Source organism: Ursus arctos, unplaced genomic scaffold (genome assembly GCF_023065955.2).
Source record: "Ursus arctos isolate Adak ecotype North America unplaced genomic scaffold, UrsArc2.0 scaffold_15, whole genome shotgun sequence".
NCBI classification, from domain to species: Eukaryota; Metazoa; Chordata; class Mammalia; order Carnivora; family Ursidae; genus Ursus; species Ursus arctos.
The window spans coordinates 29,693,877-29,719,932 of record NW_026622819.1 but is presented as its reverse complement, the minus strand read 5'-3'; the positions used below and the strand labels follow the sequence as shown (position 1 = coordinate 29,719,932).

The following is a 26,056-nucleotide window of genomic DNA, read 5'->3' as shown; positions in this document are numbered from 1 at the left end:
TAAACTCACCTCATCATAACAGGGTTCATTTCCTTCCAACTATAGCCATTTGATTAGCATGAAAAACTCATATTCCTCTCATCTACATACATTTGACTCTATTTCACGTAAACTTGTGCTGAGCCCCTTTTATGTTGAGGGAGGGTGGAATTTGACCCCTTTTACCCTGGGTTACATTGACAAATTGTATTACCTTAACTGACAATGAAGGGCTTCTGCCCAAATGCCTTTCCTGTCCTTAGAGTAAGGGTTGAGGGTGGAAGAAATTTTACTTCCCTTACCCTCCAAATTTGGGGCAATCTGGGCAAAGACCAGGGACAGGAAGTGGACGTGTGGAAAGAAGAGGGAATACTCAGAAGGAGCAGCAAGGGGGTGGGGTGCTCACACCCCATTGTAGAAGACCAGGTCTAGGGAGGTTTATCTTCATGATCTTTGCCTCCTGGTATTCATGCCCTTATCCCTTCCCTTAAGTGTGGACAGACCCTGTGGCTTGCTTCTAACCAGTAGGACACAGCAAAGGTAATTGGACTATGATTATGTGTAGGTGATGACAGTATATACAATTGTAATTCGTAACTTGCAAGAACACCCCCTCCTCTGCTGCCTTTGAAGAAGAAAACTGCCATTGTCGTGAGCTGTCTGTGGAGGGTATGTTACAACAAGGAGCTGAGGGCAGCCTCTGGCCAATAGCCAACGGGAACCCAAAGTGCTCAGTCCTTCCGCTGCAAGGCATTGAATGCTGCAGCCACCTGAATGAGCTCAGAAGTGGGTCCTTCCCCAGTCGAGCTTTGTATGAGACTGCAGCCACCATCCATACCTCGATTAGAGCCTTGTGACACACCAGCCAGGGGACCCAACTTTGTTGTTCCTGGGCTCTTGACAAATAAACTGTGAGATAATTAATGTGTGCTGTTTTAAGCTAGTAATTTTGCTGTAATATTGTTACAGAGCAATAGATAATTAATACATCTATAGTAAGGAATTTGGCCTTAGAAAGAAAAGAAAATGCAAGCAAGCTCTTTTGATGAAGGCTTTTCAGAGTGAGATAATTATACTCTGGAAGACTGGGGATGGAAACACAGCAGAGGAGGACAGAGGTTCACCTTACACTGTGCTGAGTAGTTTTAGTAGGAGTAGGCTGGGGGGCTATAAAGAAGGCTGGAAGTTCAGCAGTCCAGGGATAAAAGTAGCTAGAAATGGAAAGGAAACTAATGTGGGAATTAGCAAGAAAAAGGCTATATAAGTATTTGTGACAGAGATGGGGTAGTTGGTCTCTTTTGGGGCAGGATTGAAGCAAAGGCATAAGCAGAGCTCTATTTTATAAAAGAACAACACTGGCGTTTGGGTCACGGTGCTGAAGAGGGTGGAGGTGGTGGTGACAGACTGGGAAGTGTTCTGCCTGCAGATGGTGGGTGGCAGGGGACAGAAGGCTTTCTGAGAAAAGATGCTTCAGGGGGCAGAGCAGTGAGAGGGAGTCATAGTCTGCTCCCCTGGGCTCTGGGTTGGAAGGCCTCTGCCTGAGTCCCAGCTCCAGGAACATTATCTGTGTCACTTTGGCCAAGTCACTTCATTGCTTCAAGCCTTGAGTTTCCACATCTGCAAAGCGGGACTCACAGAACCGGCCTCACTGGATCATTGTGCTGTGTCGGTGAGGGAAGGCACCAGAAGGGTCCAGCCTGGCACATAATGAAGTTCTCATCAAGGATAGCTTTAAAAAAACAGGGACTGCTTTTTCTTTCCCCCTTTGTTCATTTGTTTTGTTTCTCAAATTCCACATGAGTATGTTAATTACAACTCAACTTAAAAAACAAATAAATAAAAATTTTAAAAAATGACTGGATAAGGAGTCCTAAGAACTAGTCACATTTGGACTTTCCAAAGTACTTGTAGTGATCAGCGGCAAATCACATCGCCACTTTGAACAGAGATGGCCCGTGGGGGGCGGGGGTCATGATGGCTCCAACCAGTGATTTTCTTCCTTGGCTGCATTTACCAAACTGAAATTACCTGGGAGATTTAAAACACATTGATGCTAAGGGTCCCCCGCCCAGGGAGTCTGGTTTAATTGGTCTGGGTGTGATCTGGGCATCAGGATTCTGAAAAATCTCCCAGATGAGGCTAACGTGAGCCGCGCTTGGGAATCCCTGCTTTATTCCTTCAGTCATTCCTTCATGGTCGCCCCTGATTGTTTTAGATGTTTTAGTTTTGTTCACCCAGCTAGATGGCAAGATTTTGTCTCACCTATGAGTTATCTTTTATTACCTGGCAGGGTAGGAGGCACAGGGGACAGGATGTCCAAAGGCTTGGCTTCTCATTGTTTTTTCCTAACTGGCTGTGGGACCCTAGGTCATGATAAGATTGAGCATGTACTGTGTCCAAACACTGTTCCCAGGGCATTTGCATGCAATAGTTCATTTATCCTGATGAGATGGATTCTATTATTAGCCTCGAAGCTAATAATAACCCGGAGAAGTTCATCCAAGGCCTCACTGCTGTATAGCTGCACGGGAATCCAGGAGGCCTGAGTGCCCACCGTGAGCCACGCCATGCTCCCGGGCTGGTACCGGCTGCTCTTGATTTTAGTCACCCCTAAGTGGAGGAGCTGGACTCTCCTTGAGTCGCTCCCAGCTCCGATGTCCTGCTGGCCCTGCCAGCAGCTAGCAGAGATATCACGTAGCTACTCAGCCACGGACTGATTGCTAAATCAAGGAATTGAGATCAGACCAGACTGGGTGCAACAGAACTAGGAGAGCAGACCCATGGAAGCCAGGACCTCAGCCAGTGTCTCTGCTCAGAACAGTGACCCGGCTAGAAGGAAAATGTTATGTTAACCACTGTGCATTCCTTTATGCTTTTGGCCTCTCCTTTGCCAAGCAAATGAGCATAGAGAGATGTGTTAAAGTCAGCAGAGGCTAGGTTGGCCTACGATCTTGAAAGGTGAATTTCCTGGCATTAAAAATAATGATCAGGAATTTGGAGGAATAGTGTCTAACAGCAAGAGAAAAGATGACAAAGTCTCTTGCATGGGTGTGGCCAAAAAATAAAAAATACTTCTATGTGACTGGAATTTTCCATGGCTGCTGGATCTTAGGATGATGGCGTCTGATGTTCAATTTTAAGTTGATGCCTGTGCTTTTCCGTGTGATAATGCCCTTTATTAGTACTAAACTATCCATAAAACCTGTTACACACACAGTGGTTTGTGAGAGGTGCTTTGAGGGAGTAAAGGAATAGGGAGGGTGTTGACCATGGAGAGAAATGGGAAAAATGGGTGGTGGAGGCAGGAGATATCACAGAGAGCAGAGAGAAACAGTTTAGGGAAAGCAAGGAGGCATCGACAGAAATGCAGGTCCCTAGGGATCCTCAGGTATACTGGGCGAACGCTTAAAGAGATTTAATTGAGCATCTTAAAGGATGGGACGACCCCAGAGTCTGAGGGACTGGGATGCCCCAGAGGCTGACATGCGGGTTCTTCAAGGTAAAATGATGTTGCAGTAGAAGAAGGTATATACAAAGTCTGATTTGCCCAGTGGAACAAAGTCATAAAGTGGAGACTCCTTCATCTACGTAGATTTTGAGAAAAAGAAGAAAGGTGAGGTTGAGTAGCTCCTTCAGCCGGGCAGGGGTTGAAAGGTGCGCTCCACCTCAGACGATCTCTGGGTCCTGCATGTACATCCCGAAGGGGATTCTGAGGAAAACTGGAATTACAAAGATTTTCAGATACTGTTGTCTGGCCCCACTGCAGAGAGAAACGCTGACGTAGCTGGCCTGGGAGGTGACCCGGGCACGGCACTTTTAAACGCTCCTCTGGGGGTTTATATGCAACCAAGGCTAGAAACGGCAGTCTCGCTGGAGAACCATGTGGGAAGCACCCATGCGGGGCCAAGAGGTGGCTGGCAGTTCTGTGGAGAGCTTAGGGCCTGTGCGCTCCTACATTTCTTAGTTTTAAACTGATTTCGTGGTGATCACACTGTATTAGGTAGCGTTAGGAAGTTAGTATTAGGAACCTTAGGTGTGAATAAATACCCAGAATAATAAATGTGGCTTTCCTTGCATAAAATCCTGGCAGGAACTTTCCCAGACAGAAAATCTGCAGACATTGGCTCTCAGCTGCTGGAAGGTGCCTTTGGATCCCTTGGCATTTAGATGAAAGAGGCCGAACACAATGTGATTGGCTCCGAGACCCGGGGAAGCTCCAGCTCTCCTCAAATATGCCCCCTGCTATTAGAAATTATCCAGTTAAACGTCTGATGTTATAGAATTAAAAAAATAAATCAAAACTAAGAAGTGAAGTGCCTGGCCCAGGAAACCCAGCCGGAGGGGGTTTGGAGTCTTTGAACAACCATCCCACTGCTGTTTCCCTTAAACCTCCCTGCCCTTCAAATGTAAGGGTTTATATGTGGGTAACCCCAGGAGAAGTAATCAACTTAAGTTCATACTCAGGTGTACATGACTGATAGAAAAGTGTTTTCTTTCTGCAGGTTGTGATAACTGGGTGAATACAGAAGAATGAGGAACCTGGACATGGAGAGAGAGGTAAGTGTCAAGACTGATGGGAAAGGTCAAAGCAAGGGGGCCCCGGGAGGAGGATGAGGGCAGACAGAGCCGATTTCACAACTTGGGCTAGGGCTGTGCCTCCAGAATTGAACACGAGGTGGACCCTCCCAGGGCGCTGGAAGAGGGAGGAGAATGACTTTATGTTGAACGTGTTTATGAGTGGACACATTTTAAACTGTCGAGTGCCAGAAACCACCCACTCATGCGGAGCTTAGAGGAAGCCCCTGAAGGCTGTCCCAAGTGACTCAATCCCATTACTAAGAATCACTTGCATTAGGGCTATTTCTGCTTCATCCAAGAGGTTTTCAGTTACCTTCGGAGTCAACAGGAAATTAATCAGCAAGCAGAATATTGAAAGAAGATCTGCATCTCAGAGTCATTAAAATAAAAGCAGATTTGAGGACATGGGAAGGTGCTTTTTTTTTTTTTTTTTAAATCCTCTGCCCTCTTTCTTAATAAATTGAAGATTCCAAAACTTAAAGCCTGAGGACCGGAAGCTCCTTGGAGGAGGGGGTACGCACTGTCCTAGGACCTGCACCCCCTCGATAAGCATGCTGGCCCCAGGCCGTCCACACAGCTCTCCCTCGGCTCTCTCAAAAAGCCCCTGGAAACCTGACCACGCTGGGTCACGGTCTATTGAAAACTTCCTGAACTCATCTCAGGCCACATTGCTGTCCCGTATTATTCAACTTGCCTCTCCCCTCTAAGCTCTTGGGGGAGCGAATTTTTATTCCCCTTGTTTTGGAATGATTTTATTTATTATTGTAAGCCTGGGTGGAGAATGTACTTCCTTGCTTATCACACAGTTTTGTAGGAATATTAAGTAACAATAATACCTGGATGCAGTTGAGAGCGTTAAACTCTGCCTATCACGTAACCTTTGCTCTGCCGTCCTGAGTATCTGGGGAAGCAGCTTCCCTTGCTCTTCCTTATTATGGAAAGTAGAGAGCCCCTAAATTCGAGAATGGCTAGGAGGAAGGAGGGCCAGAAAAGTTTTCAAGTTCTCTACCACTAGCTTCTGACCCATTGATCTTACAAAGATTCCCCTGCTCCACCTGCCCCAAAGTGGTGGTGACGAGGACGGGTGTGACGCCAAATGCATTTCATATGGAATCTTAGTGAAAGACCCTCGGGGCTGCAAATAACAGAAACCGACTCCGGTCAGCATAAGCAAGCAGGAAGTTTATTGGAGAACCATTGGGGTTTCTCACAGAACCCACAGGCAGTTCTCAGGGGCCTGCCAGGAAACTCAGGCCTTGTTCTTTTGCTCTCCCTCTCTCTGCCTCTTATCTTTGTTTCCTGGCCCTGTAGTAAATGTGAGTTTCATGAAATCAGGGAATTTATCTGGTTTGTTTCCTGCAGGCTCGCCCACGCCTAGAACAGTGCCTGGCACATAGTATTCGATCGGTCAGCATTTCTTTGTGTATTTCTCAGCATGTCTGAAGGCAATTGCCCCACAGTACCCAAATTTCCATCTTTGAAATTCAGGCTTGTGTCATGTGTCCACCCCTGGTCTGTCTAGTCCAGCCGGAGGATGGTGATTGAGGCTGAAACGCTGTTTGTGTGAAAAGAGAGTCTCAGAGTTAGGCAGATATCATCACACATGTCTACCACGCTTCCGCAGGTACTTGTCATCAGTGCAGATCGTTTGTGGGAAGTGGGCACGTGGTAATTCCCAAATAGAGCTATCTTTTGCTGAATCGCCAAGCAGAGGGGGACTCCGTAGCATGAAACTTCCTTGCCACTTTGCTGATAAGCTGTCAGCCAATTTCTCTTTGGACATCTCCAAGGACAAAAGAAGACACTATTTCTTACGAGTTGTTCACGCCATTTTAAAACAAATCTAATGATTAGGAGACCCACGCATGCATGTATCTGCCCAGCTTCAACCTCCGTTGGTCCTCGCTCTACCTTTTTAGGATCATAGATAGAGGGTTCCTCTTCCATATGACAACCCTTCCAAACTTCTTTGAAGAAGTTACCATGTTACTTTGGAGTCTTTTCCTTGGGGTGATCAATAAATGCTGTCTATGCACTCATCCTATTGTGTGTAGGATTGCCTTTCCCTGATTCCTCAAAGTGATAGAAACAGCAGCTCCGTTGTGGGTGGAAAGGAGGCTTCCCAGACATGGCGCTGCATGATCTGGTCCCCATATAAAAGACAGATTTCATGGGATATTTTCAGGGACCCCTTACAGATATAAGAGTTTTCATTAGTGGTGACCTCTGCTTTGGGGAACACGTGTTGCCTGTGAGGGGTGGATGACTAACGGACGGAAACTTGCTGTGTCAGCTGGTTACTCTGGACCATTGAAGATCTAGTTGGTAACCTGTGGCTGTTCCCATGCTCCTGGTATATTTATTAAATAGGGATCATTAATATCCTTCATATCTTCTCTTTTGAAAACTAAATACACTCTCTTTAGTTTCGGGTTCGTTCGGTTATACACTGCATCACACCATGGAACAGACACTTTGAGAGCGCCGACCACACGTGTGTAAGGAATTGAAGTAGTTGTTGAGACAACAAAGGACAAGATCTCTACCTTCAACGCGTTCACAGTGAAGCCAGAACGGACGGCTGAATTCACAGATGCTGTAACCCAGGATGAGGGCTGTGCTGAGGCGGGATGAGGACCAGCGGCCCACAGAAGGAGAGGCGGGAGGTGGGAAGAGGCTTGGAGAAGCGGGCCCTGGGAATGCTGCCCGGCCATGGTGGGGCCCGTGATGAGTCTCCGGGAATGAGGAGGAATCGGCCAGATGAAGGATGGGCGAGGGAGGAGGTGGGCAAACCAGGCAGCGGCTTTGCATTTGTGAGGCTGTGGAACAAACATCGTGGTTTGTTCAGCATGGAGCGGAAGCCAAGAACAGGAGTGCGGGAGTGGCCAGATGGACAGAGAAGGAGGCGTGCGCGGCTGTAACAATCGGCTACTGCTATGTAGCCAACCGACCCCAAACCCAGTGACTCGAGACAATAAGCCTTCACTATTGCTCACGAGTCAACAGATCAGCTGGGAGGTTCTGCCGAACTGGGCCAGGCCCGTCTGCTCTCGGCTGGGCGCGTTCCTGTGTCCGTGGCCAGGCGGCCGATTTGGGGCTGGCTGGTCTTGGATGGCCCGGCTCACAGGCCAGCAGCATGTTAGCTGCCAGCGGGGTTCGAGGGGATGGGTTTGTCTCATACAGCAGGCTGGCCTGGGCTTGGTGTACAGAGGGGGCCGAGGGAAAGTGAAAATACACGCTCAGCTACTCAAGACCTAGGTTTGGGTTTGTCATACCACCACTTCTCCATTTTATTAGCCGTAGCAAGTCACTAGACTCCTCCGTTTGAGGAACAGGGACAGCTCTTGATGGAAAATGCTGCAAGGTCTTGGTGCAAAATGTGGACATATAGGAACAGGGGAATAATTCTAGCCTTTTTTGCAGTCAGTTCAGCATAAAGAACTTAGATGTTTGGAATTTCCCTAGACAAAGGTGGGGAAACAGCAAAAGGATATTTTATTATTATAATTATGTTCGTTTAATAATTAAATTTTATTATAAAATTGTATTAAAATATTTAAAAATTTAAAACTTAATTTTGATTTACACATGTAACATTAAAGCACATTCTCCTTTAAAAAAGAAAACAGATATCAGGTAAGACTAAGGTCTCCTGCCAACCACGGCCATGCTGAGTAGGATGACGTGGATGATGTTTCCTGGATGCCACCTGTCGGGTCCCCTCCTCAGCATCCTTCACCTCTGGTGGCCCAGCTAATTAGGAAGCCACATGAATGTCTTTACCCCCAGATCACATTCTCTACTTCCCCATAAGGATATCAGCAGCAACTTGGTCAACTGCCTCATGATGCCCAGATCCACTGTGGCTCCAACATTCCTTGTAGATTCTAGGTCTAGTGAACTGTCAGAGAAGAGAAGGTGTTGGGTCCATTTTGGGCTTTCTACATCTCCTTTCCCAGTTCCTCACATCTCCTTTACTGACCCATTCTAGAAGGTGCTCAGGTTCCACACTGAAGAGACTAGTCTACTATTGGGGGCATCCACGTTGATCTACTTTTTGAGATTCGGGAGCCAGTTCTCCTGACACCGAAGTTCCGTAAACACAAGGAGCAGCATTTCCATCGTTTCTTCCCGGGTCCTCCCAGCTCCCGGAGATAAATCAGCGAGGCGCACCTGCCGACCTCGTGTAGCCCTGTCAGGCCGATGTCAGGCTCCTCTCCTGGCTGGATCTTCAGTTCTTTCAGGCCGCTGAGCTCCAGTCTTTCTACTTGGCATGGAGAAAAGAGAAGGAAGGACAGGAAGAGATGGGGGAAGGGAAGAAAGAGGAGAAGGGGAGAAGGGGGGAGGGAGGGAGAGGAGAACAGGGTGCATGTGCTCTGTTGCTTCTGCTCTTAATTTATATTGCACCACACACCGTATTTGACCAACTTCTACTGTTTTTTTTTTTTTTTTGCATCTTATTTGGCATTTAGTTAAAAATAAAACTTGTTTTAAAATGTTTTCTAGAAGTAATCGTAAGAAACTATTAGCGGTGATTACATTTGGGGAGGGGAGCTCAGCTGGCTTGTTGGGGGCTGGGGGTTTCCGCTTTTTCTTTGGCATTTTTCTCTACTGATTGAATTCTCTGAGCATGCTGAAGAGACTCCTCTAGCAAATACAACTGTGGAAAATGGTCCTGATTTTTTTTCCTAATTCCTCTCTTTTTACTAAAAAGTATTTAAAAGGTAAAAATAATATTTTTTAATTATTGTAGTTTCTACACTCTACATGGTGGATTCTACAATCTATTTGTAGAATATTGATACACGCCTATCAGTCACATTATGCCAGGCACCACAATCATGTGCTCTACGGCTGTCATCTTCTTTATCCTAAACAACCCCGTTGGGAAGGGCTTCTTACATGTGGTTTAAAGATAAGGAAATGAAGGCACAGCGCAGTTGTACAAGTTGTCTAAGGCCACACAGCTACTAAGAGTCAGTGCCAGGATTTACCCCCTATTCTATCTGACACCGTGGTCAAGGTTTTAGCCACTCTGGGATGATACCTCCTTCCATCTTTTAATAGAGAGTCCTTTTAAATTGGGGATCATCAGAAAGCATCTTGGGAAGCCACAAAACGTCTTGTGGCCTCCCCTTCCCAGTCCTAGGCCATCCACACGAGGTGGAATAGTAGTCAGAATGTCTTCATGGGAGTCTCTAACCTCTTATCTTTTCTCTGAACTCTGAACATCCACCCTCCCAATGTTGAAAGCCCATGTCTGACCGAGCTGATGCTATTCCTCCCTTCTTTCCCAAAGCGTAAGCTGCTATTTTCTGCAGAGTTGTTCTTCTTACCTAATTTGTCCCAACTGATCAAAATTCAGAGCAGAAGAGTGTCTCCTTATCAGGTTTTCATCCACTTGGGAGGTGAAGTGGTCGTTAGCCCCATGAAGACTTTATTGCATATGCTGTTCTTAGCTGACCTTCTCCCTGTCTTGCCAGATAGTAAAGTGCTGTGAGTCCCACATTCTGCTAGTTGCTTTGGGTTTTGTTTGTTTGTTCCTTGTTAACCACAAGTGAACTTTCAGTCTGGGAATAGTTCCCAAGTTTCTGGAAATAGTCGGTAAGTGTCTCCCTATCTCTCTGTTGTTGCTGTAGATCAATTTTGAGGAGAAATTTAATGTCAGAACCTCTTTGATTTCTCCTTCTCACTTGCCCCTCCTGCCCCATGTTCAGTGACTGACTATTCTCGCTTTAAAATATCTCTTACAACCTACTTTCATAACAATTTTTTTACCTACAATAAATAAAGCAGGTTCAGGCTTTTGAATTTCTTAAGCAACATGGTGGCAACAACTCCCAAACCAGACCAGCCTCCATGCAGATTTCCTCGCCGGCATCCACCCCACCCTGAACGATTAACCTAAATCAGTCACACTCATTCCATTCCCCTTTCAGGGGCTGGTTTAGGAATGGGCTTGTGGCCACATTCTTTTCAAAGAAGTGTGGGGAGAAAAGGTCTACTATGGACCTTTTGGCAAAGGTGTCTTTGCTCTCAGAATGCTGAAGAGTCCACTTCTTCGCCTCTTTGGGATGTGAGGCTTCCGGGTGTGATAGCAGAGCCTCCAGCACCGTGCCTTGTGTGGGGCATACGGAGCCTCCCCTTCTGCTCGTTTCTCGTTATACGCAGCCTCAGCCGTCCATTTTTCAATACGAAGCATCTCCACAGATATACCGGCCTCTCTGCCTAGAAGCTTCCTACTTCCCATCTTACTCATGCTAGACCAACCGCCCTGAAACACAAAACACTTTTATGATCCATTCCTGTCTTCAAGTTACCTTCTGTGAAGGGAATTGAGAGTTAGAGGCCAGAGTCCAAGATTATAAGAATTTGTACATTTCTGTAACTTTGTTACTTCCCCATGTTTGTTATTTTCTTATACGATTCACACTTGGTCTTTTCCATTCATTCAACAAACATTTATTGACCAGGTGCTATGCTATGCCCTGGAGGTAAAAGATAAATCCATAAAAATGAGTAAGAATCAGTTTCTGCCATCAGAGAACTTACACTTTAGTGAAGGAATATGGCAGGCGCTAATGCTGCCCCCTCAGCAGATCCCCCATGTTCTTCCTTCTTAACAGAACCCCTCGTTTTGTTCAGACAGTACTGTGTTTTGCTTGAGAGGATGATTTGTAATTTGTCTAGGAGTTATCATATGAATGAGACTTCAAGGGAAATCTACTGGGGACTTAGGGAAGAATTCTCCTGATAAAAGGCCTGAGCCAACCACCTACTTCCTTACTTCTTGGTGCCCCGTTCTCCAAGACCATGATGTATAAAGCAGTAGTGGCCATCTTGAAATTGAAGGAAAGGCCAATTGAATCAGAGAGAGGCTCACAAAATCCCATAAAATCATTAAACTGCTGATCCAGCTTTGGAACTGTGTGCATCTAGATGTAATTCTCTGAAAGGTAATCAAGTGCCTTTCTTATTCAAGCCATTATTAGTTGGGTTTTCTCACTAAAATGAGGAAGAAAACCACACAAAGAAGTATTTGAAATATAATAAATGTGATTATTGAGTTATGCATAAGAAGGCAATGTACATAGAAGGATTCAGAGATAAATAACTTTGTTCCTGATTCTAGGAACTTCGGTCCAGGAGGAAGCAGACGCATCAGTGCATATTTGCAAGGTATGTGATAAATACATGATAGAAATCTTTGCAGAGAAATATGAACCAAAGGGGAAACTCTGACTTTAGTGTCTGTAATGTTTGCTCACGATGAGAGTAAGTTTATGCATTTTTGGCAGGAGCCCCACAGGTGTGACATCATGTCCTTCTTAGAGCACCAGTAGGTACATGATATCAATGTGTCCCACTACTGGCAATATTAAATTGGATTGCAAGGTTCAGAAGGTGTTCACCAGGTTCATTTCTTCAAATTTACTGTTTCCCCTTGTCATTAATAAGTATTTTGTGAGAAGATGTTTTGAGACAATGTAGATATACCATTTCTTGGATTATTGGTTTTTTGGGTGTTGAGTTTGATACGCTCTTTATAGATCTTGGCCTCGCCAACACTTGTTTACTGTCTTGTTAATGTCTGCCATTCTAACCGGTGTAAGGTGGTATCTCATTGTATAGATAAAACATTTCTTGTCAAACTTTCACCCACTAGTTTTAACATCTATTGATGATTCTTGCTGAATCGATTATTACAAGGATATTTGTGAAATGATTTTTAAAACTCTTTTATTTCTTCTCTACTTATTTTGTGGCAATATATTATAGGGAATAGCTTTTTCTGCTCCTTCACTTATTCATTCATTCATTCATTCATTCATTCATGTCAGTATGAACTTACGGATTCCTACTTTATTCAATAGATAATCTGTAAATATAATTTATTTTGATGCCCACATTATCCCAGATTTGGCAGTGGGAACCCCTTCAAACTTCCTTCTCTGCCCTTATTCTTGGAGAATTTCCTTAATTTGTTGTATAAGAAGATATTGCAGATTCATCTTGAACTTTTCCTGTGCTAGCTATGAAATCAGATGTATCTCCAAGTGACTCTGTTTTCTTTTAGTGGAGAATGGTTTGAAATTCAGAAACTAAATCTGGGCATAGTGGTGTTCATTGCTCCTGGAGTGCCATGGCTTCTGGGTCTTCTCAGTGGACATAAAAAAAAAAAAAAAAAAAAAGAAAATATATATATATATATATATATACACACACACACACACACACACACACACACACATCTATACATACATCTGTATCTACATAGATGTAGATATAACATCTATGTGTATATACCTATAAAGATATATAAGTAAAATACATATCTGTAATATGTAGATATAAAATAAACCATGAGGTCATACTGATAACTCCAATTTTAATCCAACACAACCTTCTCTGACAATGAGAAATCTGGCCTCATTATCCTCAATGTATTTACTTATTTAATTCTATAATATGCTGAAAGCAGTTTTATAATTACTGACCCATACGACTGTAACAAACTGTGGCAAATTCAACTAACTTGAGTTCATATTTATTTATAGTTCTTGTTATATTTAGTCTGAGGGTATAGTATACTGTGTACAAAAATTACTTGGGTTGGTTTTTCCCCCTCCTTTGGTGAGATTATGTCATTGATTTGAAATATAGTTAAGTTTATTTGTTTGGGTTTTTTTTTGCATTCCATTTTAGGTTTTGTTTTCCCCATTTATAAAAACTTCATTATTGCATAATTGTTTTGAGTATATAAACATAATTCCAAAAGTCAAAGCTATATAAAAATACTGAGAGTGTCACTCCCCCACCTCTTGTTTCTTCTACCTTCTTCACATCTATCTCTTGTATCTCTGAGTATCCTTTGTTTTTCAAGGAGAGACATGTGTATTTTCTTTTCTCCACTTTTATAAAAAAGGCAGCACCGTGTAGATATCTTTCTGTACTTCGCTTTTTTCAGTTAAAAATGGTTCACAAATATTACCCTCAATTATTTTTATGGCTGCGTAGTACTCCATTATGTGGCTACAACATAGTTGATTTAATGACTTGGCTACATTTCCAATATTTATGGTCACAAACAATGCTGCATTGAGTAACCTTTTGTATATATATTTCCATGTTTCAGGCGGTGTATCTTCAAAGTAAGTTCCTGGATATGGGATGGCTGAGTCAAAAGGTAAACATATATGTTGTTAAATACTGTAACATTCTCCTCCTAAAGGTTGTACAATTTTTACTCCCATCAGCAAGGTATTGAGGATTCCTATTTCCCCAAAGCCTTACCCACAAAATGTAGTGTCAAACTTTAAAATTTTTGCCAATCACAGAGTTGAGAAATAGTACCGCAGAGTTGTTTAAAATTCTATTTCTCTTCTTATGTTCAAATGGTGTTCAGATAGGTGTATGTGTGTATTCTGTTTGTCTTTTGCTTGTTTTTGTAGTTGTTTTGTTTTAATCAGGCCTACCAGGTCTCTTTCTGTGATTTTTAAATAAATTCTTTAGTTGCAAATAGCTTCCAATTTGTCTTTGTCAACTTTGTTTAAGTGGGGTTTTTGTTTTTGTTTTGTTTTGGCCTGCAATATTTTTTCTTGTAAATTTTTATATCTTTTATTGCCTCTAAATTTTAAGTCATAGTCAAAAGTCTTTCCTTACACCAAAGTTACAGAGAATTCACCCACGTATTCTTCTCCCATCTGTGTGGTTTCATTTTTTTTCATTTTTGTCTCTGATTCATTGATGTTTATTCATATTTATGACATGAGATATGAGTCTAGTTTAATCCTTTTCCAAATGGCTATCCAGTTTATCTCAGCAGCTTCATTAAAACACTCATCTTTGTTTTAGTAATTTAAAATACTACCTTTTTCATACACTAATTTTCCATGGGTACTTGTGTCTAGTTTGTTTGGGTTTTTTTCCTATTCTATTCTTGTTTGCCTGTCTTTTTGCACAACAGTACTGTACCGTTTCAATTATAGAAGCTTTATAATAGTTTTAATATCATTAATCCTCTTGTAACTCTTCTTGTTTTGTTTTTCTAATTTTACCATCAACTTATATAGCTCCATTGTGAAAAACCTTTCTGGTATTTGTATTAGGTATTTGTATTTATAAAATAACTTGGGGGAACCTGGCCATTTTTGGATGCTGAATTGTTCTATCCAAGAACAAGAGATGGAAGTAATTCTTGATTTGAGTCTTAGAAGTTGGACTGGTAATAGATGGGTAAAAAGGAAGGAATATCACCCAGACAAGAAACAGCATGGTACCTGCATGACAAGGGCAAGGGGTGGAAGTTAGGGGATAGCACTTATAAACTGAGGGGAGTGGTGTAGAGACTAGGGACTCATTCACTGACTGCTACCCATAAAACTTATTCATCAGTGGCTAGGAGTTAGTTGAATGTTGTTACCCTGTTCAGTCAGTCATAGGGGAAACCAGATCTCAAATGGCAAGCTAGTGGTGAAAGCCAACAAGGAGGAACCGAGGCTGTAGGACTATGGCCAGAGTAAGGGACCCTGGAGCTGAAAGGCTACAGTCTGATTCACAGGTATACCAGGCTCAAGACGATTGGTCAGCCCCAGTCCCAGCTACTATCCCACATGCCTCATTGTGCCCTGATGGTCAGTCACACAGAACTCTTCACAAGACCTTTGAAGTCCTGTTGCCTGTCTCCATGCCTTTCTGCTAGTTGCCTAGAATGCTCTGACCGCCATGTTTGGTGAATTTTAATGCATCCCCTCAAAACCTGACCTATCATTATGTTTTCTGAGAAGCTTTCCTGTTGGACACGTCTCTTCTCCCTCCAGTGGCACTGATTGCTCCTTTTCTGTGCATACCAGTAACAGTCCTAAAAATGATCATTTTGATGATAGTAAACATTCATTGAGTGTTTCCATGTGGTCAGAATTGTGTTAAATGCTTTATATTCGTTACTTTACGTAAGCCTCATGACAACCCTATGGAATGGATACCACTATTAGCCTCATTTTACAGATGAGAAATGTAAGTAATTTGTCCAGGTCCAATAGCTGGTATGTGGCAGATGTGAAGTTTAAACCCAGCTCTGTCTGATATCAAAGGTGGCCATATTTACTATGCTACAGCATCACTTTTTGCCAGTTATTTGTTTGCAGAATGTTTTCCTATTATAATGTATGTGCTTTGAAGGCAAGGACAAATTCTTGCTTTTCTTAAATTTTCAAAGCCTACCGAAGGACCTGACATCCGTAAGGTTCTCAGCAGTGGTTGTTGAATGAATGAATAAATGAATGACCCAAACACTCAAATATGCCCATTGCCTATAGAATGAAGTCTGTCTTTCAAGATTTCCTACTAATCTTCTATCCTTTATTCCCCTAAATGGATTCTCCTGTATACAGAACATATCTTGCATTATCAGCCTTCTGGTCCCTTATTTACGCTATTCTTTTTGTGATGAATACTACTCTTTCTCGCCTTTCCAATTCAATTTTATTTAAGTAAATGACCTCTCTATCTTTTTAAAAATCAAAATGCCCATATAACTCTGAATTACAAATTTCCACGGATATATTATCATGTATCGTGTATCTTTCGGGTCTGTGCTCACATAGTATGTATTTCAGATTGTCATGCTGTCCCTCATCTTTGAATCCTGCACGGTACTAGGGCAGTGTTGTGCAAGTGAATGGCAATCAATAATGTTTGCTGCATGAATGACAATGACAGGTGGTTGTTAGTCACACGAGTACAGGGCTCTTAGGAAGTCGTCTGTCAGCCCAAACTCTCTACTCAGGTATATTAGGCTCAAAATCCTACTATTAAGCATTTATTCTCTTGGATTCCCCTGAATTTATCTTCTTAGTCTCTTCTTTTTTTCTTAATCATGTTCAGTTAGCCAGCATGTAGTACATCGAAAGTTTTTGTCGTAGTGTTCGATGATTCATTAGCTGTGTATAACACCCAGTATTCTCATTCTTAACTCTTTATTATTCTCATTAATCTCATTCAACCCAGGATGATGTCAGTGTTTTCCTCTTGATTCTTTGGGAGTTAATGGTAGAACCACATACCCCTCCTATGAAGGACATCAAGGGCTTCAAATCATTGAGCCAATCCCTGAAAGTCATGTCTAGAATCACCAGGCAGAGGATAGACTTCACACAGCTACTCAGACTGTCTTTTCAGCCCCTGTCATAGGGGTGACTGTTTTCTTCCATGGCGGGATGAAGAGATCAACGCTCTACTCTGTCAGTGGCTGCCTGTAGATTTATGAAGTTAGTACAGCAACCCGCCATTTGTGTCTTGTTCCCCTTGCTCCCCTCCCAATGGTTATTTATCCAAAACCATTCTCCTTTGTCCTGTTTAGGACTAGACTGGCCAATAAGTGTCTTAAACACAAACCAATTATTATCGGCTGTGGGGGTTAAAGAGTCAATTTAGGCGCAACTTATCAGTTTGCCAGGCAGCTTGGAAACTCCCTTGTGCCTGAGGGTAAACTGTATATGACCCATCTAGATTTTTGTAGGTTGCATCAGAAGTCTCACCTTCAAAGGTCAGGCTTGAACGACTGAAATGTTGTCCATTCCAGGATCTGAAGTCACTATCCTATCCCGGGAGATGTTTATCTCCTTCAGAAACCCAGACGCAGTACCAAATGTCCCTTTCTTAGGAGATGAATATTCCCTTCCTCGCATTATTTTCTCTTTCAACTTAACTCATCAATTTTTAATCAGTTATCTTTCCATTCAAGTGCATGTGTTGTATGTCAACTCTCTCCCCTTTGGAGATCCAGGGAAGGGCTTACTCCTCATTCCCCTCCAGCTCATTCCTGTCTCACCAGAGCTGACCTGACCCTAAGTCTCTGCAGACGCTGCGGCTGTCAGGAGCAAAGAACACACAGGGTGCTGCAGGGTACTGGCCCTGCAAAACACAGTCCCTGCATGCCGGCGAGCTGAGAATCTAGATGCCGCTGAGTTCTATTTACGATACATTTTATAAGGAAACAGGACTCCTGCCTGAGGCCAGAGGGGAACACAGAGTCCAAATACTCTACTGACTCTGCAGAGAGGTTTCCCTCTCCTCTAGAGGTTGGGCTCTCCGGCCCGAACTCTCACTGGGTCTCGTGAGACTCACCTCACCAGTCACAGCTCTCAGGGTTGCTTCTCAGCCAGGCAGGCCCAGAGGTCCCCAGCCGTACCCTGTGGTCAAGCAGAGCAGCTGGGCCAAAATGATTTTCAGTCCAGTCTCCCCTCTTACCAAATTTTCCAGCTGGATGGACAACAAGCCCTCTGGGGTTAGCAATGTAACCCCAGGTTCCAGAGCGAGTCAGTGGTTCAGCTCTGTTAGGGAATGCGGGCCCGCTCAGGCTTCCAGGACCCAGCAGACCACATACTCCCTCTTCTGCAACAGGATCGGCCTGTCTGCAGAGAAATGGAATTAAGCTATTAGCAAGTGGTTTCTGACTCTTGCAGAAACACAGGCAAGAATAGCCACTTCTACATGTTTTAAGAGAGCTGTTTGTTTTGGCAACACTTCACTATATTACACATTCCTGTCACTTAATTGTCCTTGCAAAGATAAACAAAGACCTTCTGAAGCAGAGCTGGGAGCTGTATGACAGCCAACCAAATGTTTGCTGAATTGAGGAGGAAAAGGGGGTTAGCTGTATGTGTTCAGCTGTGCTCTGAAATGACACCATCTCGTCTCCACGGAGATCCGTTTCCTGGGCCTCCGCACCTCTCTCCTACCAGTAGCCTTCAGTTCCAAAAGAAAGTTTAAAAATATGCCCCAGGTCTTTATCTCTTCATGATCAAACTGCTTCCCCTGACCTTGGGTGTTGTTTGGTGAGTTCAAAGCTCACACATGAATGTTTTCAAGTTCTTTGCTCTTTAGTGCATCAGTATAACGATGTTAGTGCGGATGGTGACCACACACCTGCAGATATCTTAGCAGACGTCGATAAGCAGCCCTCAGGAGCTGTGAGCTGTGCACGTGGACCTAAACATGGGTGTCTCCCGGTAAAGGCAAGGAGAAAGGAAAACACAGCTGTTTATGTCCACGTGTCTTCACCTTCTATGTGTGGTTTCCGGCTGGAGAGCCAGGGCAGATACACGCATGCTGGGGGTCAGTGCTGGGGGTCAGTGCCTGCCTGCGGTGAGTTAGTGAGCTCCAGGGTGGACAGGTCCTGCCAATGTGTGCCTAGAGATGCCTAAAACCTTTATTTATTTATTTAAAACATTTTATCTATTAATTTAACAGAAAGAGAGTGAGAGAGTGTAAGCAGGGGGAGAAGCAGAGGGAGAGGGAGAAGCAGGCTCCCTGCTGAGCAGAGAGCCAGATGCGGGGCCCGATCCTAGGACCCCAAGATCGTGACCTGAGCAAAGGCAGATGCTTAACCGACTGAGCCACGCAGGCGCCCCCAGCTAAGACCTTTTAAGTGGAAGCAAAAGAAGCATCCAGTGGCTTTCCCGAGTCTTTGGGAATATTAAAAATTAGAAGTCAATTCCTGAAGGTCACATTTAGGGGTTGAATGAGAGTAAGAGTGGCGTTCATTTTGGTCGCACCTCCTAGTTCTGCACACATGTTCATGATTATCATGGCCCATGTGTTCTATCAAGAAACTCATGAACTGTGCAGAAACTACTTGATGAAAAGGCACACGTGAGAAGTGGAAGTGAGAACCAGGATGCCCATCTCCAGCCCTCAGCTGCTGATTCTTCTACGAAGAATGTTGTCAGAAGAGAAGGCAAGGAAACTGGCTATGTTGAAATTATGCTTTATCTTTTCAGTTATTAGAGCACTGTCAAGCACCTGGTACAGAAGAAATGACATTTTGTTGGGCTTATCAGTTAATTGAAGGAAATAAGAGGGTCTTAAGAGGCAAAGGACATGAGAGAGGAACTAATCGCCTTTGTACATGCTGTTCCTTTTGTCTGGAGTGCCACTCTGCCTGATTCATTCTCCCCTCCTGTCACCTCCATCAAGAAGCCAGCCTTGGTCTTCTCAAGTCCATACATACCCCTCTTGTGTAATCTAGTTTTTCTTGCTTTCATAATTTTTACTTTACTGTATTTTGTTTGAAATTGCTTTGCCCAGCACTGCCCACCATTGCTCCAAGCTCTTTCAGAATAAAGACACTGTTTATTGTACATGTCTATTCCTATGGCCTCGCACGCAGTAGGCCTATATTCAATATGTGTTAACATGAAAGACTAAGATTCTTTTTACTCCATGAAAGAAGGCAACAGGTGAGAGGTTGAAACAGTGCAGCTGAGAGAAGGAGTGTAGCTGAAACAAATTACCACAGACCGGGAGGCTCAAAACCACAGAAGTTTCTTCTCTCACTCGCTGTTCTGGAGACCAGAAGTCTGAGGTCAGGATCACTAGGTAGAATTCAAGGGGTGTCTGCAGGGCTGTAATTCTTTTGGAAGCTGTAGGGGAGAATCCCTTGCTAGCTTTTCCCAGGGTCTGGTGTCTACCCCATTCCTTGACATGGCTACAACCCTCCACTCTTCACGGCCAGTATCTCCCAACCCGTCTCTGCTCTGCCTTCCTGCTGCTTTCTCCTCCCTGGGTGGGTCAAATCTGCCTCTGCTTCTCATGTAAGGATACGTGTGATTATATGCAGGGCCCACTCAAATGAACCAAGATAATCTCATCCGAAGATTCTCACTTTAGTCATAGCTGCAGAATCTTTGCCATAGAAAACATTTACAGGTTGCAGGGATTAAGAAATGGATATCTGTGAGTGGGGTGTTTTTTAGTCTACCACAGGAAGCTTAGAAAGAAAATTGTTTTCATGATGATAAAGGAACTAGCAAGAAATAATTTAATGAAGATTAATATAACTGATGGAATGAGCAAAATCTTTAAAATGAGGAAGTTGGTAAAGAAGAAATAAAAGAGAAGTTATTATTAAAAAAAAAAAAAGAAAAAAAAAGGAACCAAGATATTTAATTGGCGGTCTAGAAAGACAGATTCCATAGCCCAATTGTTAAGAGCACAGATACTGGGACTCACCTGCCTGGTTAGAATCTGGCTCCACCATTTACTGCTGTGCGATCTGGGGTAAGTTCAACTTCTCTGTGCCTTCATGTCCTCATCTATAAAATAGGAATAAAATTGTACCTACTTCTTATGGTTGTTGTAAACGATTAAAAGACTGGATATATTTAGAGCATTTGGAGGTGTTTGCTACTATCTGTTTAAGGAAATGAGAAATCTACAAGAAGAAGTATGAATTTAGGATAAAATAGAAAGGAGAAATGTGTGGAAGACACATTGATAAGAAAAGAGAACTTTAAAATGATTGACCAAGAGAAAGAGTAAAAAAAAAAAAAAAGCTTCACAAATGATGTAAGATGAAAGATATTTTTTAAAAGCAAATTAAAAACACTTGCAGCCACAAGTTTGAAGGGAAAATAGGGTAAATATGTTGCATATCAGAAGAAAGGCCAAGACTATAATTGAGGACATCAGGGAAATTGCATAAAGCAGAAAAAAATGTTCCAAGGCTAACAGCTCTTCCTTCCTTTATATATTTATGTGGTTGGTAGTGTGCTTCTCAGATCTTCTATGTCTATTCTGATTTTTTTGCCTTGTTATTCTATTAATTGCTGATGGAAGACTGCTAAAATCTCTGTGGAATCGTCACTTTTTCTCTTTATTTTTTTAAGATTTTATTTATTTATTTGAGAGAGAAATAAATAAACTTATTTATTTATTTATTGAGAGAGCATGAGTGGGGTGAGGGGCAAAGAGAGAAGCAGATTCTCTGCTGAGCAGGGAGCCTGATGTGGGGCTCGATTCCCGGACTCCTGGATCATGACCTGAGCTGAGGCAGACGCTTACCCAACTGAGCCACTCAGGTGCCTCTCAATTTTTCTCTTTGATGCTGTTTTTACCTCATGTATTTTGAAACACTTTTGTTAGTTGTATACACAGTTATGATTGTTATGCCTTCCTCAGCGAACCGAAACTTTTATTATAATGAAATATTCCCCTTTATCTCTGATAACACTTTTGTCTTGTGTATTAGTTTCCTAGGATTGCCATTAAAGAAGTACCGCAAACTTGGTGGTTTGAAACAATAGAAATTTATTCTCCCTTAGTTCTGGAGGCTAGAAGTCCAAACCCCCAGTGTTGGCAGGGCCATTCTTCCTCTGAAGGCTCCAGGCAAGAATCCTTCTTTTTGTCTTCCAGCTTCTGTGTGTTGCCTGCAATACTTGGCGTATCCTTAGCCTGTGGATGTATCAACCCAACGTCTGCCTCTGTCATCACTTGCCTCCCTCTCTCCATGTGTCTCTGTGTCGAAGTGTCTCTCTTTTTATAAGGGCATTGGTTTTTGGATTAGAGTCCATCCTAATGCACTATAACCTCATCTCAACTTGATTACATCAGCAAAGCCCCTATTTCCAAATAAGGTCACATTCACAGGTGCCACGGGTTAGGACTTCAACATCTTTTTGGAAAACACAATTCAACCCACAACATCTTGAGATCTATTTTGTTTGATCTTCATATAGCCTCTGCAGCCTTCTTATAACCTCTATTTGCATTGTATATATCGGTATTTTTCCATCACTTTTTTGAGCCTAGTTGTGTCTTCAGATTTAAAGTGTCTCACTTATAAATAGTAGTTTTTAAAATCCATTCTGAAAATCTCTGAAGATTGAATTGTTTAATCCATTAATATTTAGTGTACTTATTTGTTTGGGTAGGCCTACCATTTTATTTTTTGTTTTTTACCTGTCTCCTCTATTTTTTAGACAGATTTTTCATTCATTGTCTTAGAAATTATTTGAATATTTTAAATTCCATTTAAATTTTCTTATTGACCCTTACCTATGCTTTTTTGCATTTTTTTCCTTGGTGGTTGACTAATAATTACAGTATATATCCCTAACTTTTAACAGTTAACATGGTAATAATTTGTGTTAAGTGTGGAAAACCTCTGAATACATAGAACTGTATCCACCCCTACTGTGTCCTTTGTGTTAGAGTTGTTATGTAGATTACGTTTACCTATATTATAAATCCCATAAGACCATGTCATATTTTTTGCTCTAAACAGATTTATTTTAAAAATTAAGAGAAAAAAGGAAAAAAATCTTTTGCCATTTCTTAGGTGTGTGTGTGTGTGTGTGTGTGTGTGTGTGTGTGTGCATTTGAAACCACTTCTAATGCTCTTCACTCTTTTCTGATGACCCAATTTTCCATCTAGAATCTTTTCCCTTTGGCCTAAGGAACTTCCCTTAGCATTTCTTATAGTGCAGATCTGCTGGCAACAAAGTGTCTTAGTTCTCTTTTATCTAAAGTTGTTTTTTTTTTTTTCTGCTTTCATCTTTGAAGGATATTTTTGCTGGATAAGGTATTCTGGGTTGATAGTCCCCTCCCCCCTAGCACTTTAAAGATATCATTTCATCCTCTTCTAGCCTCCATAGTTTCTGATGAGAATTCATTTCTTAATTGGATTTAGTTTGAAATGTGTATGTATGTATGTAATGTCTTTTTTTCTGCTTTTAAGCTTTGTTCTTTATCTTTTGCTCAACAATTCAACTATCATGTTTTTCGATGTTAGTCTTCATATCTATTCTAATTGGTGTTGACAAAGCATCTTGAGTCTGTAAATTTCTGGTTTTTCAACAAATTTGGAAAACTTTTGTCCGTGATTCCTTCAAATACTTTTCTGCCCTATGCTTTCTCTTTTCTTCTTCTGAGACTACCCGTGTGTTGAACCATTTGATATTATCTGAGAGGTCCCTTGTTCATTTTTTTCCAATCTTTTTTCTCTTTGTTAGTCTATTTAGATAATTTCATTTTCAAGCTTACATCTCCATTTTGTTATTGAGTTTATCTGGTAATTTTCAAATTTCAGATATTGTTTTTTTTTTAGTTCTAGAATTTCCACTTGGTGCTTTTATTGTTTAAAAATCTCTGCTAGGGGCGCCTGGGTGGCGCAGTCATTAAGCATCTGCCTTCGGCTCAGGGCGTGATCCCGGTGCTCTGGGATGGAGCCCCACATCGGGCTCCTCCACTAGGAGCCTGCTTCTTCCTCTCCCACTCCCCCTGCTTGTGTTCCCTCTCTCGCTGGCTGTCTCTATCTCTGTCAAATAAATAAATAAAATCTTTAATAAATAAATAAAAATCTCTGCTAAATTTCTCTATGTTTTCATTCATTAGGGGCATACTCTGCTTTACTTTATCAAGGATAATTAAAATAGCTGCTTGTCTGTTAGTTTCAACATCTGGTTCACTTGGGGTCAGATGTGGTTCATTTTCTTTTCTCTTGAGAATGTGCTACATTTTCTTGATTCTTCATATGTCAAGTTATTTTGGAGAGTATCTTGTATATTATGAATATGAAATTATGAAGATTTGGGTTTCTGTTATTTTTTCTAATGTGTGTTGTTTTCTTTGCTTTAGCAGGCAGTTTTCTTGGCCAGGCTTGAACTGCACTCTTTTTCTTTAGACAGCAGCTCTGTTCTTGGTTTAAATCATTTGCTTCAGCTGAGCTGCTTTATTTTGCCCCGTGTATACATGGTTCAGAAGTCAGTAGGAGATGTGAGTAGATAAAATTTAGGGAACCTTTCTCTGTGTCCTTTCTTTTCCCTTCCAGGATTCCTCCATTCACTTCAATAACAGTTCCCCAGGTTCACTTTTCTGATTCCTCTAACCAGAAAGATTATGGGTTTTGCTATAAGTGCCCTCACCACTAGACTGCCAAATGCCAAATGGACCACATTCATCCCGGACTGAAAGCAGCAGAACTGGGGAACCCAACTCATAGCACTCCTCTCCTCCAAGCATCTACTCCCCACACACTGTCTTTCTGCTTCTGTTCACTTTCCAGTGACCTCAGCTACTTGCCTTTGTATTTTATCCAGGTTTTAGCTGTGTTTTCAGAGGGGAAAGAGCACCCTCTGGTAAGGACTTAGTCGATCATTACCAGAAGTTAGAAACCCACTTGACCTACAGTATTGTTTCTGACAGTAAAGAGCTGGGAACAACTTGAATGTCCACCAGCCAAAGACAGTGGTACATCATCTTCTGGAATACTATGTAGCCGTTAAAAAGAATGAGATCAATCTTACTACTAAAAAGGATGGATCTCCAGGACATACTCCCAAGTGAAGAGCAAGTTTCAGGACTGTATGTATAGTCCGTGTAGAGGGTGCTGTGCTGTGCCTCCCAGGTGCTCCTTTGAGGATCAATGTGCTCATTTCCCCAGCTGCCAGGAGCACTGGCTGCTGAGGGATCACAGTGGAGTCTCTCCTTAGGAATTACCCTTGGCTCAAGGGAGTCATACTTTCTGAAGTACATGCCCTCCTCAGGGACAGCTCTCATCCAATAACTGGTTAACATGAGGGGACACATCGCCTCCATGGGGGTCAACTCCAAAGACCTCTCCCGGTTTCAGAGTGCCTGTGAGATTGGCTGAGACATCAGTTATGTCTGTACCACAGTTCAGCTTGTCCTTCTGCCCACCTCTGCACCCTCCCTCCCTATAGGTGTTGTTCCAGTGATTCATTCCCCCATTAACTCTCCTGCGTGTGAATCTCCATCTCAGAATTTATTTTCTGGGGAACCTAGGGCAATGCAATACCTCTCGGGTAAACAAGCACAAACAGCACATATTTCTGTAAGTTTATATATGTATGTAAAGTCAGGGGAAAAATATGGAAGAGTGTAGGTGAAATCGACAATAGTAGTTACCTTCAGGGAGGATCTAAGGTGAGGGGAGGACATTCAAGAGACACTTAAATTATGTGTGTTGTTTGAATTTGTTACAACTCATATATATATGAAATTTTGTGGCATTTTTGTGGAATTAAAAACAAATACAATTATGAAAACCAAAAGGTAACTCTTCATTCATGCCATTATCCCAGATCCTTCCAAACCTGAGCTCTAGGACCATATACCCAACTGTCGATCATACACTTCTACTTGGATATCCCTTAGAACCTTCACATTCATGTCCCCAAAACAAACTTACCATCTCCTCTTTCCAGTTTTTCCCCCCCTCTATTTTCTGTCTCGGTGAATGAGAGCATCACTAATCACACCTAATCACACAAGCAAGGAGTATGGAAGTCATTTTTGTCTTTTCTTTCTACCTCACCGCTTCACTTCCGATCTGCATTCGTGTCCTGTTGATTCCATCTCCTTACTATTTCTTGGACCCCTTCAATTCTTTTCATCCATTAGTTCAGGTTATCATCCACTTTTGCCTGGAGTCTTCTTTCAGAATCCTGACTTTCCTCCTTGGCTCCCGTCTTGCTTCTTTTTGATCCATTCTCCACGTTCCAACAAGGGCAATATTTCTAAAGCATCAAGCTGTTCCATTTGTACAGAGTAGAGTAGTCTGCATGAAACCATTTATATTCTTCCAGTTGCCAACCAACCCATTTTATGATCATTTCCATGTTGGGTCTAAGAGGCAGCTGGTAGCCTGGAAAGAAGAATGAAATGCCCCATCTTGGCCTGGGAGATACAGAGAGCA

At 42.5% G+C, this 26,056-nt stretch overlaps 1 long non-coding RNA gene across 5 annotated transcripts in view; it reads left to right on the top strand.

Moving 5' to 3' along the window:
- LOC113260911 (uncharacterized) overlaps window positions 1–26,056 on the top strand; it is a 124,270-nt gene that overhangs the window by 33,802 nt on the left and 64,412 nt on the right. For 2 of the 5 annotated variants that reach the window (XR_007191163.2, XR_008959199.1), the window contains exons 6-8: window positions 4,482–4,536; window positions 11,690–11,736; window positions 13,694–13,709. This is a non-coding gene — a long non-coding RNA (uncharacterized LOC113260911). Of the gene's footprint in view, window positions 1–4,481; window positions 4,537–11,689; window positions 11,737–13,693; window positions 20,486–26,056 lie in introns of those variants that run through there. The other 3 variants (XR_008959198.1, XR_007191162.2, XR_003318143.4) reach the window with 2 other exon arrangements.